The sequence below is a fragment of the Euleptes europaea genome, chromosome 2, assembly GCF_029931775.1.
Source record: "Euleptes europaea isolate rEulEur1 chromosome 2, rEulEur1.hap1, whole genome shotgun sequence".
NCBI classification, from domain to species: domain Eukaryota; kingdom Metazoa; phylum Chordata; class Lepidosauria; order Squamata; family Sphaerodactylidae; genus Euleptes; species Euleptes europaea.
Window position 1 is genome coordinate 83,727,981 of NC_079313.1, and position 6,026 is coordinate 83,734,006.

Consider the following 6,026-nt stretch of genomic DNA (forward strand, 5'->3'; position numbering starts at 1 on the left):
AGCACCACAGGGTCAGAAAATCTGATGGTGATTTTCTGTGACAAATGGACTGTCCCAGTATAAGGTCATTTTATATATTCTCCATTTCAGTAGTCCAAGGATCTATGTTTAGAGTTGTTTTCATTGTGACAGCCTCCCTTCATCATGTGCTGCTTTTTGACAACTTAGGAGTGTAGCTCACTTTCTGCCTTCCAAAAGATAGGAAGAAGAGTTTGTATGATATGAGTTAGATGTTCAGCTGTAGGCTGTGCTTTGCTGAGACACTGACTAGGATATTAATAGAACAGCACAGTAGTAATGCCTCAACAAGCTGTAAAAGGAAGTAGTTTAACTGTGTAGAGCAGATTTTTCTTATCTGTATGGTAAGCAGATTCTTTCTGGTCGTTTATGCATGGCAGTTTTACCTGAGGTCCGATGCTTGCTGGACCCACACTTTCCTGTTGGGAATCTATGCATCAGCAGTCTCCAAGCTCAAATCAAGTCCCTGCTCCTTTAAATGCTGCTTTGTAATTGGCTTACTGTGGGAGAAAATCCCCCCCAAACCCTACTGCTGCATAAAAAAGCATTTTAAGAACAAAAAAACAAAAACGGAGCAATCTGAAAGGGGGGGGAAATTCAAGCCTCGGTTTTAAAAAGCTTTTCTTCTGCCCAGAAAGAGTTCCGAGGAAGCAGGAAGCATTTGAATCCCGGACTCTTTACACACTGCTTTGTAATTGGCTGTGAGAGAAACCAAGCTTGGGTGTCCCGCGCTTTGCCTTATGCACTGGGATTTCACCCGGGCAGAGCTTCAGAGAGGGAAGAATCGGGTTAACATAGGAATGGGAAGTCCTGGGATTTGTGAGGGCTGGTAGTGAGGTCATCTCTAATGGACAGAAAAGTCATGCATAACACCAAGGAACAACCGAGACAGACCGGGGGCAAACATGAGTGAAAGTGCCCATGCATAAATGACCTGTATGGGTTTTCTAAGACCATGATAATGACACATTATTTCCAGATCTTCTCTCTTAAAGGTGTAGACAACTATTTCTATGCTGCTGCTGTTATGCTATAATGTATAACCAAAAATTGGGAAAATGTCATAGTAGAAGGCAGGTTTCTATTTTCCTTAGAGTTCCTCTCCATAGCTTTGTTATATAAAACCAGATACTTCTGGAATTAGGGGCATAGGAAGAGCTAAAATGATGCATCAGATCCCCTGAAATAGGGCATACTCACCTGGTTCTAAAATGCTGTTTCCCAAGCAGTCTTTTCATCTTTCATCTTTTTGAGCAGGTGACTCAGTACTTCGCCTTTTATCCCCACATGTTTATTGGGGAGCAGGGTAAAAGGAAAGCATCTTTTCCCTCCCTCCTCCAATATTGAACTAAACGTTTGCGGGACTGATGTAATGCAATGCATACAATTTTCCCTTTCCCAATTCCCATCCTAACATTGACCCTCTATGGTCTGTCCCTAGGGACGACAACAGCCTCCACTCCTCTCCTTTTGTATCTGCTTCCTTCCCTTTTTGTATCTGGTTCTGGCAGCCACTTCCGTCTGGTGACGAAGTACATGGCAGATCATCTTGCACTGCAAATGGCTTCTCTCTCTCTTCTCCCCACCCTCAGCACGACAAGAGCGGCTGCAGCTAAGAAATACTACACTTCACTATTTCTGTTGCAATTGTGACAGCTTGCAATTCTTTTGTCTTGAACCAACATTAGAGCCCAAAGAACAACTGCCCATGGATGACTTCCACTGCACAGTTTAACAGGCATGCTTTTCTCCTGTGTGGGTAATAAAGTTTAAAATGGGCCTTGTGTACAATGGAAGATGCGCATGTTAGTTGCTCACAGAGAGTCACACGTTGACTCATTCACTTAACTGTCAAAAATACGCCAGCTAATAAATGTCTTTTCTTCAGCCCCCATGCTGAAGCTTATCTGGAATCAGGATTTCTCCCATTGACAGCTTCGGTCTGCACATTTTGAAAATGATGTTAAGGATATAAGCCAATATGACACATACATCAAATGACTAGGAATCATGGTAATTACTAGGACTATACAAATCCAAGTAGGCCCAGGTAGATCTGTGTTTTTCAAACTTGGTAGCCCAAGGAGAGATGAACCAAATTTCTGAAATTTCCCCACATTTCAGTTTTGCTTTTTGCAACTGAAAATTGAAATCTGACTGTGACAGTAACTCCAAAATCCAAGGACTAGCATTTCCCCCCATTTTGGACAGGTAATGTGTATATATAGAATCTTACAAACTATCATGGATGAAAAATGCTGTTGCATGTTGTTAGATACTAAATAGCATTGCAGGCCAGTTATTAGTAATATGCTTACAAACCTCAGTGTGGTACAAATGGTAAGAACACAGTCCCTGGTCACAGGCTCATAACCTAGAACCAACCGCACCTGTCCTGCTTCCTATACATAGTAGCAGGCTTCAGCTATAGCATGCAAGTAACTTCATGATCACATGGAGAGCTGCTCACTTTCAGATCACAAAATTGTGCTGTGCCAAAATTGCTTGCATCCTAAGGCTTTGTAATTTGGGGGCTCAACCTGTTTGAAGATGGTCCAGAGGGTTTTTTATTAGCCCCATTTACCTCAGCTGCCTCTAATAATTTATTTAGTTGTTATTTATAGTCTGCCTTTCTCACGGAGATTCAAGTCAGATTACGTAATATAAGTCAATATAATCAATAGAGTAAAGAGATATCTTACAAACAATGCCGTAGGACTATGACTGCAGAAGTCTGAAACAAGGCAGAAGTATTAAACATTACTTAATAATCCAAGAAATGGTATTACATAGGTAGAAATGTAATGGAATGTGAGCAAGATAAAATGGTACAGCAAGACATAGTATACAGTAGTAGTATAGTCAACTGTTTCATTCCTTCTACTGAAACGTGTTCCTGAATAATTCAGTTATCATGCAGCCCTATTCCTTTATTAAAATTATCAAATGCTAAAGGTCAGTTACAAGCAAGCATCAGATTTTCAAGTTCTGTCAGATGTCACTGGCAAAGCACAAACAATCAATGCTTAGAAACCATCTGGTGACTATTCGACACCAAAATTCACTGAGCAGAATTTTCCGGAAGTAAACATTTCAGTTCGACCCCAGCCTCTCGCTTTAAAGTTGCATTTGAAGCAAATGAGGGGAAAGTACCTAGGTAGCCTGAAACTGGTCATCTGGTGCCCAAGCTACCTGTGTGCTATGCTATGGAGGCTGTTCTATATCCAGCCCTGGAACAGGGCTGAGGATGACGCACGGCCCTGTGCTAAACAGAGGAGCCATTCTTGAGGCTATGGAGCACGCCCTTGGCCCAGAGCGATAGGAATGTTTGCTTTTCTCTGCTCCTGTTGTACTGTGCCAGAACAGGCAGCACGTAGGCAAGAAGACAGCAGATCCCAGCTGGAGGGGGAGGGGGAGGTCAGGCCTGATACTTTCCCACTGAGCAGCTTGGAGGGCATAGTTGGAATAGAACAGCACATGGCACGAACAGCAGCTCATAAGGCTATTGTTCTTTTCTTTTTGATTGGAGCTGTTTTACTTGGGGATAGGAATTATAAAGGAGGCAATCAATAAACCAGGCCAAGTCAAACTGACAATAATAGGAAGTTAGGGATAACAGGCTACCTAAGTCCTATAGCAAAAAGACATCAGGGAAACTGTATAAAGGACAGCAGATTTGTACCTGTTCCTACATTATGGCCTAAATTTTCCCAAGGAGTACAGTCTTCTGAAGAATAAACTTTAATTTTTAATTGATCCGTACAGTTTGCAAATAAATTGTCATTTACCAAAAGAAAAGAAAAAAAAGCAAGTGGCCAATGTAGACACAACTCTGCAAAACCATATGGGAAAAAGAAAACTCTGCTTCATAAACAGGAAAAGGGATTTCATTTTCATGCTTTAACTCTTCCATCACCACAACCACCCCAAAAATAAATAAATATGTGTATGTATATTTATTTCTGCAGTGGTGGGGGGAATTTTTTCCCTTTAAAGAGCTGTAAGTGTGGGAAGCCCAGTTTTCAGTTGCAAAATCATATATGGAAGAAAGGGTTAAAGTCCCTTCCTTTTCCAGATGTCCCTATTCTGAATCAAGACTGCACACAGCTGTAATTAAGCTTTAAACTGTACGTCTCCCTTTTGTTCATCTGTTTTGACTCAGGCTATGGAACCATTTGTCCATTGATTTTCTCTCTGGTTTTGATACAATCTTTGCTGTTACAATAGCATTAAAAACTAGCTCATGCTGTATTTTCTTTCAGATTAATAATAGATAATATTTGGATCCACGTTTATACTTTCTCTTCTTGATATTTCTGGTTTTGTCTCCGGGAACTCTGAGCTTTACAGTTCCTCCTGTAGTAGTAATTTTAAAAAAAACTTTGCCTTTTCAGAATTTCCTTCTCTGATCCTTACATAATATGGTGAAGATCACTCATGATCTGCCTGCTTGTTATCTTATGTAAGTTTCACAGTATGTTATCGCTAGTAGGAAATTGGATTTATCCTGGCCTTTGTCAATAGCGGTCATCTTGGCCACCACATCAGTATCCTCAAAGAAAAATAGATTCTTGCTGTACACAGAGGATAGAGGATTGGATGGTGAGGTGTAAAGGACTTGGGAGCAAAGAAAGCCGATTCAAAAATGGGCTAGGACTCAGCTGGAGAGGGTAGCAGGTGTCTAAAAAGAACAGCTAATGAGGAGAGGAGGCAGAGTGCTTGCTTTTTTTAAATAACCCATCTTAAAAGATTTTGGTGGTTAACAAGAACCTGTGAAAAGCAGTGAATTCTATCAAAATCAGTGCCAGTAAGTTGGCTGCTGGGTGTGCTCCTCTTTACAAGTTTGTTTGCTTTGATCTTACATTGCATAGACATTGTCTGAAATTCCTTGTGTTGCAAACAGCCGTACAACAGAAGTGTCCTACCCTGGGATTATTGGTGATGGCACAGGAAGGAGGGAACACATAGCAGTGGGATCCTGCAAGAACTGACCTGAGTGAGCAAGCTCAGCTGCCCTCAGCTGTCTACAGACAGTTACTTCTGATCTTTCTCCTTATCGCAATGGTGGCACTAGCCTCTATCTAGCAATATCAATAACTGTAGGCCCCTTAAGAAAAAAGCATTGGAGACCTAGAGAGAGAAGCCTTCCTGAAAGAACAACCCTATTTGCTCCATTCTCCTAATTGCAATCAGCCCTCCGGTCAGACAGAATTCAAAGGAGATAGGAAATTGGCATATATCAAACTGCAAACAGCTTCTAGTCTAGTCAGTTTCACTCCTAAGGGAAGCTTGGCACCAACTGAAAGGATACTGGAGTGGGCATGCACCCTTCCTCTGTCTTATTTTAGTAAAACAAATAATTTTTAAGGGACTTTAAGCATGGAATGAGGGATTAATGGCAATATTCAACACTTCTATTGTGGCAGCATAGGTCATACTGCTGGGACCTAATTATGGCTTTTCCCAGAAGCTGTGTGACGTGCCAAGAAAACTTTAATGACAGAGACTCTGGTACTACTGAAAAGGTGAATTCATACCATGGGCAATCAGGGCTCTTCAGCTTTGAAAAGGAACCTTGGCATGGCCTTGATCTATCTTATCTATCTATCTATCTATCTATCTATCTATCTATCTATCTATCTATCTATCTATCTATCTATCTATCTCTGGATTACCACAGCTGATTTAAGAAATGTATCATCTTTAGCACCTCATTCTTCTAGTATCTCTCCACCTAACATTAACATCCCTATGGTATCTGCCTGTTTGTGGGTTACTTAGTAGTGCTCCATCTTGGTGTACCTCAATGACTAACAACAACAACAACAAAAAGCCTGGAGGATGTAAATGACCCGAGAAGTTCCACTGAGGCTTGTTGAGTCTCCCCACTGTTCAAGTCCCCCTTTCTTCAGTACTTGGCAATATCAAGACTTGTTGGATTGCCATCACAATGAAATCTGCCAAAAGAAATATAACCTTACTTATTGTCTTTTATGCCAGTGGTTTTT

At 41.1% G+C, this 6,026-nt stretch overlaps 1 protein-coding gene across 1 annotated transcript in view; it reads right to left on the reverse strand.

The window, feature by feature from the left end:
- PIM1 (Pim-1 proto-oncogene, serine/threonine kinase) overlaps positions 1 to 2,059 on the reverse strand; it is a 256,447-nt gene extending 254,388 nt beyond the window's left edge. The window contains exon 1 of the mRNA XM_056867665.1: positions 2,054 to 2,059. The gene's annotated coding sequence lies outside the window, so the exon portion shown is untranslated. The remainder of the gene's footprint in view (positions 1 to 2,053) is intronic.
- Positions 2,060 to 6,026: the final 3,967 nt, after the last annotated feature.